Source organism: Cervus canadensis, chromosome 20, assembly GCF_019320065.1.
Source record: "Cervus canadensis isolate Bull #8, Minnesota chromosome 20, ASM1932006v1, whole genome shotgun sequence".
Lineage (NCBI taxonomy): Eukaryota > Metazoa > Chordata > Mammalia > Artiodactyla > Cervidae > Cervus > Cervus canadensis.
This window is the reverse complement of record NC_057405.1, coordinates 2,492,104-2,500,398: the sequence shown is the minus strand read 5'-3', so window position 1 is coordinate 2,500,398 and position 8,295 is coordinate 2,492,104.

Here is an 8,295-nt window from a genome sequence, read left to right as displayed (position 1 = left end):
AACATCTCGTCCTCCGTCGTCCCCTTCTACTTCATCTGGTATTTATTACTCTACAGTTTTCTTTCTCTGTGTGTGATATAAACCCACTTAGAATTTTTTTAAAACCCCACCCTTAGTTTTGAGCCTTTTGTGAGAACCATCTGGTGACTCATTTTCCAGTAGAATCTTAGAGTTTCTGCTTTTAAATCAGTGTCTGTGTCGTTTGTGTCGACCCAAGTGAGTCACTCGTTCTCACTCCTGTCGCCTTCTTTCATGTTTGCTGGTGCCTTTTTCACTTGCTTTGCTTTTAGATCCTTACGAAGACAATAAGGAGGGCTTTTTATTTCAAGTTCTGTTGGTGATTTTTAAAGTTTTTAAAAATACCTATAAGAAGAACTTTAATTTTCAAAGTTTAAAAATAACAGAATAAATTTTAATTTCTTGATATGTCAAACACTTACCAATATTAATTACATTGGTGACTGTGCACTTAGATTATTATATACTTAGAAATATAAGACATCAAGATTTTAAAACATTTTCTACATTCAATATGGAAATATTTATTATCATTATTTATATTTAGCTCCATAAGTTTATTTGATTTTAAGGTTGATGAGTATCTTTTCATATACTTTTCAATGCCTGAATTCTTGTTACTACTTATTGCTTTTAAATTATTACTTACTGCTTTTTTTGGTGTAGAATTGGTTTTTCAGTAATTTTTTGGATTGGTTACTTGAGAGATATATTTTGAGTATATTTGAATAATCAAAAGTTTTGATCACCATTTCTCATAAAAGGCAACCTAACTGGGACAAAAATTTCCGGGTCACTATTATTTTCCATCAGTCATTTACCCAGTTCTAGGTTTCGGCATGTTGCTTTATCTCTCTAGGACTCAATTCTTATTCACAAAATGATGGTAATAGACCTGTCCCAGTTATTTCGCAGAATTTTGCAAGGCTAACATCAGAAAACGGACATGAAGGTACACTGAAGCCATGAAGAGCCTCCGAAAGATGAGGTGTTCTCATTTTTCACTGAGTTTAACCTGAAGTACAATGCTTCATACTTATCTGGTGGGATTCATTTTTTATTTGCTCATCAGTCATTCCTGCCCAGCTCAATAACTTTCTAAGGAAGCACTTTCTTTCACAGATCCATCTGTTCACTACAGCCTTCCTGGTGAAGCCATCTGATGGGTCAAGCCTGAAGAAGGCCTTTTTCCGGTACTTAAAGTACTTTTATTTTTCTTTTAAAATAGAAAAGCGATTCCTGGGCACTGTGGAAAAACTGGAAATAGAGAACAACACAAAAAATAAAGTGAAAAGAAAAAACTAGTACTATGCAAATTAAGTCTAAAGCAATTAATTCCAAAGTAATTAAATTCTTAGGTATTTTAATACACAGGAACAACTACATTTTGGCTTTTTCTTATATACACATCATCATTTTGTCCTTGAAACTGACATGATACTACAATTTTTTATCAACCGACTTTAGTTTTTTATTGCTGTGTGTAACAAGTACACCAATCATCAGTGTGCCATTCGATTAATTTTTCATGAAGTCAACCCATCTGGTGACCCACCATGCAGAGCAGAAAGGAGAATATCACCCACCCTTTGGAGGTCTCCCACGAGCGTCTCCCTGAACTACCAGTTCCCAGCCCTGGATGACCACTTCCCTGACTTCTCCACTACCCGTCAGTTTTGGCCATTTTCACACTGGGTGTGAGCAAGCCATGCACTTCGCACTCTTTCAGGTTCGCTTCTGTTGTGCAGCGTTGCACTTGTGAGGTTTCTCCATGCTGTCGTTGTGGGTAGTGTTCATTTTTTTATGATATTTCATTGACGACACCACCGTTTACTTTTTCTTTTGACTGTGAATGGACTTTTGGTTTATTTCCAGTTGGGGCTATTACAGTGTTGTCATGAACTTTTTCATACATGTCTTTTGGAGACAATATGTATGCATCTTGGTTGGCTTTATACTAAGGAGTGGAGTTGCTGGGTCACAGGGGATGTATGTGTTCAGCTTTAGAAGATAATGCCAGGAAAGTTTTCCCAAGTTTTGTTACCAGTTTACGGCTGTTAGGAGTGATGTATGAGATTTTCAGCTGCTGCCTGTCCTTGTCAACACTTGCTAATTTCTTTTTTTTAATCTTTTGGTCAAGCCAGGAGGCATGTGAGGTCTAGTTCCCTGACCAGGGATATAACCTGCACCACCTGCAGTGGAAAGATATAGTCTTAACCGCTGGACCACGGTTGGGACCAGGGAAGTCCCAACTCTAGGTAATTTTAATCATTATGCTGAGTATGTTAGCATTTCATTGTGGTAATTTGTATTATTATGGCATTGAAATGGCAGAGCACTTTTAAAAATATATATATTTATGGCTATTTAGATATTTTCTTTTGTTAAGTTCTTGTTCAAATATTTTGCTTTTTTTTTCTATTTGGAAATATTTTAAAATTTATTGTTAGGAATTTTAATATATTTTGGATGGGAGTCATTTGTCATCTATATCTTGACTTGTTTTTTACTCTTTTATAGGTGAATCAAAATTTTCATATTTACAATTTTCAATCATCTCCTTTATTGTTACAGCTTTTCATGTTATCATAAAAAGCTTTGCTTATTCCAAGTCATAATGCTATACTCCAAAAAAAATAATCTGAAAACTTAAAAAAAATTTTACATTTAGATCTTGTTTTTATCTGGGAATAATATTTATTGATTTTTAAACATGGTGTGAGGTCATGATTTGCTTGTTTTTATCTGGGAATAATATTTATTGATTTTTAAACATGGTGTGAGGTCATGATTTGCTTGTTTTTCTCTACATTGAAGATACCTTTCTTTTATGCAGGGTTACTTTTATCATAAATTAAGTGACCATAAAACTGTGGGTTTGTTTCTATGGTCCCTATTTTGTTCCTGTGGCCTACTTCCACACCCCACGGGCTTCCCAGGTGGCACTACTGGTAAAGAATCCACCTGCCAATGTAGAAGTTGTAAGAGACTCCGGTTCTATCCCTGGGTGGGAAAGATGCTCTGGAGGAAGGCATAGAACCCACTCCAGTATTCTTGCCTGGAGAATCCTATGGACAGAGGAGCCTGGCGGGCTGCAGTCCACGGGGTCCCAAGGAGTTAGACACGATTGAGGCAACTCAGCATGCACACGAGCAATGACTGTAGCCTTATAATGAACCTTGATGGTTTCCACACTAGTTCTCTGAGAATGCCTTAGCTATTCCTGGATCTTCAAAAGTCCATGTACAGCTTAGAATTATGTTGTCAATTAGAAATAACAACTGCAGGTTACAGGCAGGCCTGGGCCCCCGGAGGGGCTGTAGCATACCTCCTGAAGCAGGAAGAACCCCCTCCCTGCTGCTTTCCAACCAGAAACGCTAGGCACACTTTCAAGCACAGAATGCTTATTGGACACCTATTAACTGTGAGCTCCTGGGCGCAGCCGACTGGGATGAGGGGCTGTCTCTCCCTGGGAAACGTTCCAGAATTTGTAGATTAATATACTTATAAACCATAGTCACATTATTGCTAGGTTTATATATTATGTACCCATAAATATTGAAATTTTCAAAGGATGAGATAAAGAGTAGGAAATAGGAAAAAAGAAATAACAACAGCAATACTAAAAGCCCAGTTTAGATTTTATTAGGATTGAATTGAATGCACAGTTTAATTTGAAGAAAAATCATAGTTTTACCATACACAATCTTCCAATTTACGAATATAATATATCTGTCCATTTGTTTAGGTTTTCTCACTTTTTCCCAATAAAGGTTTTTAGTTTTTTGGGTAGGAATCTTGCATGTTTTTTGTTATATGTATTACTGGCATTTGATGTTTTTATTTGATACTATCATCAATTGTTTTTCAAATATAATTTTCTTATTGTTTTATGTTGATATATAGAAATGAAATTGATTTTTGTATATTGACTTTGTATCCAGCAATTTTGCTGAATTTGCTTTTTTTTTGGTATTGGAGTATAGCCAGTTAACAATGTTGTGATAGTTTTAGATGAACATCGAAGGGACTCAGCCATACATATACCTTATCCATTCTCCCCCAAGCCTTCTCCCATCCAGGCTGTCACATAACTTTGAGCAGAGTTCCACGTGCTATACAATAGGTCCTTGTTGGTGATCCATGTTAAATATAGCAGTGTGTACATGACCATCCGAAACTCTCTAACTGTTCCTTCCCCCTGGCAATCATAGGTTTGTTTTCTAAGTCTGTGACTCTCTTTCTGTTTTGTAAGTAAGCAAGATGTGCATTGACAGAGGAATGGATAAAGATGATGTGGTACTTATATACAGAGGAGTATTACTCAGCCATTAAAAAGAATGAAATAATGCCATTTACAGCAACGTGGATGGACCTAGAGAGCATCATATTGAGTGCAGTAAGTAAGACAGTAAGGAGAAATATCATATGGTATTTCTTATATATGGAATCTAAAAGGAAATGATACAAATGAACTTACAAAACTGAAGTTACTTTGAATTCACACAATTGACCTATATATGATTTTGAATATATGACTCTTTTCCTTTTTCATCCTTAAATTCTATACTTATTTTTCTGGCCTTTGACACTGGCTTGGTTCTTCAATACAATATTGAATAGAAGTGCTAGTTCTAGGCATTATTGTCTCGTTTCTGATCTCAGAGAGATGTCAAATTTCACTGTTTAATATGATTTTGATTGTTTGATTTTTAAAAATACTTTAAAATCAGATTATTGAAGTTTACTTTTTCCTAGTTCATTAAAAGTTTTATAATGAATTAGTAATGAATTTTGTCAAATGCTTCATGGGAAAGTTTTAAATTACAGATTCAATTACTTTAGTAGGTATATGACAAATTTTGCTTTCTATTTCTACTTTTGTCAAATTTGCAAAGTTGTGTTTTCCCAAAAAAGTGTCTATTACTTCTAAATAGTTGGACTTATTTGCATGAAGTTGTCCATAATATTCTCTGTATATATGTGTATTTATACATGTATGTGTATGCTTGCATATGTATTCAGATCTATTTACTTGTAAATTATATATAACAAAATTCACCAATTTTAGTATATTATTCAGTGAGTTTGTCTTGATCCCACTTTCTCATCGTCACATCTCAATTTGAGGTAGCATACCTTAAGATTTTTGCCTGCTTTATTATTGGTATTAATATATTAGCATTTTAAAATGTATCTTGGTATTAAAAAATCATTTGTGTTATTTGAATTCATTTACCATATTTCCCAAATAACAATATTTTCCAAATAACAACAGTTACCTGGAACTTATTTTGTTCATTTCAGGAATCTTATTTTTAGTGCTTCCTCTTTTCTTGGATTTTTTCAATTGCAAATTATATATTTCTGACACTTGCACATTTGAAAATGTCTTTTTCTTTATATGTACATTTCTTTTTTCCTATTTAGATGCAGATTTGGATATAGAATTCATGGCTACAACTTTTTACTATAGCAAAATTTCCTTCATTTTATGTGGTAGGAGAGAAATCTGAAAGAAAAAAGACATTTTTTCCTTTTGTTGGTCACCTTTATCTTGGACAATTGTAGACTTTTTTCTCTCTTTTGTTCAGCTATCTGCCAGAATATGTCTAAATATGATTTCCACTTCATTGATTTTGCTTGGTAGTTTAAGAATTATTTCAGCTTTAAATTAAATTTTCTTCACCTTAGCTAAGTTTGCTTTTATTATACTTCCAATCCTTGTTTTCTTCCTTTTTTTCCTGGTGGAGTCTCACGAGCACTTGTACCTGTTTTCTGATTGCTGTTCAGTGCTCACAGTGTCTGTTACGTTCTTTTTGGCATTTTAAATCTCTAATTCCACTTTCTCTGCATTTTCAAAAGATAAATTTATCTTCGCCTAGTTTCTCTGTCAGTGATGCTAGTGCACTGGGGACTTGCTCATTGCATCTAGTTTTCAATTTTGTCTGAGGTGTTGCTTCTGATACTCAGGAAAAGATTGTCTGCCTGTATCCTAGTTCCACTAGCTGCTCCTTCACAGGATAACCTTGTTGCATTAAGAAGCACCTCTTATTAGCTTCCATCAGTTATATTCAATGGCATGTGACGGTAATACCACTAAGTATTGTTGATCAGAATTGTTGAAATAAGTTCAAAAGAATTGGCTTCTATTTCTCTCTTGCTTTATACTTGCTTTTAGCCAAAATCCTATTAACACATATTTGTGGGGAATTTTGTGATATCTCTTCTTTTTCTCCTTACAATTTAACATTGCTTTCTCAGGAATGTATCTTAATATCTTTCAAAATTCTCTTTCTATATGTGATATGTCTAGCTAAAATTCCTTGGAGTTTGTGTCTCATAGATGGTCCAATGTTTAATTTGCCCATTTCCATGAATTGCCATGAAATTTCTTCCATATTCCTGTCCTCTCCATTCCACTTGTTATTCCAGTCTGAATATGGTGATGATTTGAAGGAGATTTAATACCTGGGCTGAGTCGCTATTTTACCTTGCGATCACAAGAATAATTTCTGTTTTTCTAACTCCTTCTTCCTTTCATAATGGCAACTTTATATTATTAATAGTTGCTTCTATTTAACCCCAGGTAGCTCAGTGGTAAAAAGAATCCACCTGCCAATGTAGGAGACACAGGAGATATGGGTTCAATCCCTGGATCAGGAAGATCCCCTGGAGGAGAAAATAGCAACCTTCTTCAATATTCCTGCCTGGAGAATCCCATGGACAGAGGAGCCTGGTGGGCTGCAGTCCATGGTGTTGCAAAGAGTCAGACACGACTGAGCACGCACAAACACACATTGCTTCCATAAATTCTCTAAATAATTCTTTAACTTGTTTTTCAGTAGTCACATTCATTCAACATTCTCAATATTCTAAATGAGCACTCCAAATAATTAACTCAAGCTTATTATAAAGTTCAATCTAAACTTGCTTTATACAGTCCATAAAAATTATATCAGCAAATTCAGAGAAAAAGTGTTAGAGTTTAAGTGTTAGTTGCCCTTTGTGACCCCATGGACTGTAGCCTGCCAGGCTACTCTGTCCATAGAATTCTCCAGGCAAGAATACTGAAGTGGGTTGCATTTCCTCCTCCAAGGGAATCTTTCCGACCCAAGGGATAGTAATACAAGATCCTTGAGATCATCTACAGGGACTTTGAAACACAGAATTATAAAATTTTGAAGTTAAAGAATGCTGAAAACATTTCAACCCAACTTCCTAATTGTATAGATGAAGAGACTGGGGGTAAGAAAGTAAAAGTGACTTACCCAGGTACACGGGGCTGCTACTGGGACAGAGGCGGAACTAAACTCCACATAGGAGGATACTCATTTTTTGGTTCACCGATCATATTTTTCTTCTGGAAGTAAAAACTCCATCTTTTTAGGAAATTCTTTCCGAGAATTCTCTCTCTAATCTTTCCAACCATGTAGCCCTAATCAGGGCTGAAAACTGTACAGACTTGTTCCCATGCACATGAATATGTGTCAGTGATCAAACTTAGACCACCCAGTCTCCTTCTAGAGAATTTAAAAATTTGACCTAAGGAAAGGGAACAGTTATTCTCTGTTGGCAAAGCTGGGAAGAATAGAGCTGCAGAAGACCACATTTCCCACATTGTATAAAAGTCTCTTGAAAAGAAGCTAGCCAGATTCTTAAAGGAATCAAACAAAGAAAACAGAGTTAGTAGGTCCAGACAGCATTTGAGAGTCCAGTTCCAGACATCATGTGGCTACCTAGATTCTACTCTGCTGTGGCTTGGATACCCATGTTCAAGAAATGCCCTTTTGGCCTAAGCTGAGTGTGCTTTTGGCTGCTTCTGACCTAAAGTGTCCAAACCAATATGTGTGCCTTTAAGAAAAGGCAGAAATTAAACAGATGGGGAAGGGTGGGGAGGGAACTCTAGGCAGAGCAGGAGTTAAGCCAAGGTTTGGAGGCCAAAATGCCACGTTCTGTTCTGACAGCTTGGTAGAAATAACACCTCAGCAGGTCAAGGATGACAGGCAAGGGAGAGAAAGAAGGGTACATAGAATTGGTTCCCTGGGGTGGGAACATCTGGGTATTTCCCCAGAAGAGTGTGCAAAAGGGATGGTAAGTGGTACTACAAAGGGTTACCTCACAGTTTGGTCAGGAATGCTTCCTCACACACACACCCCCTCCAGTAATGGCAAACACTAGTGGGAAATAAACATAGACAAATACTGCACATTTTTCTTATCTAACTCAACCATAAATTTCATACTGAATTTAAATGGAAGAAGAAGCATTGACTCA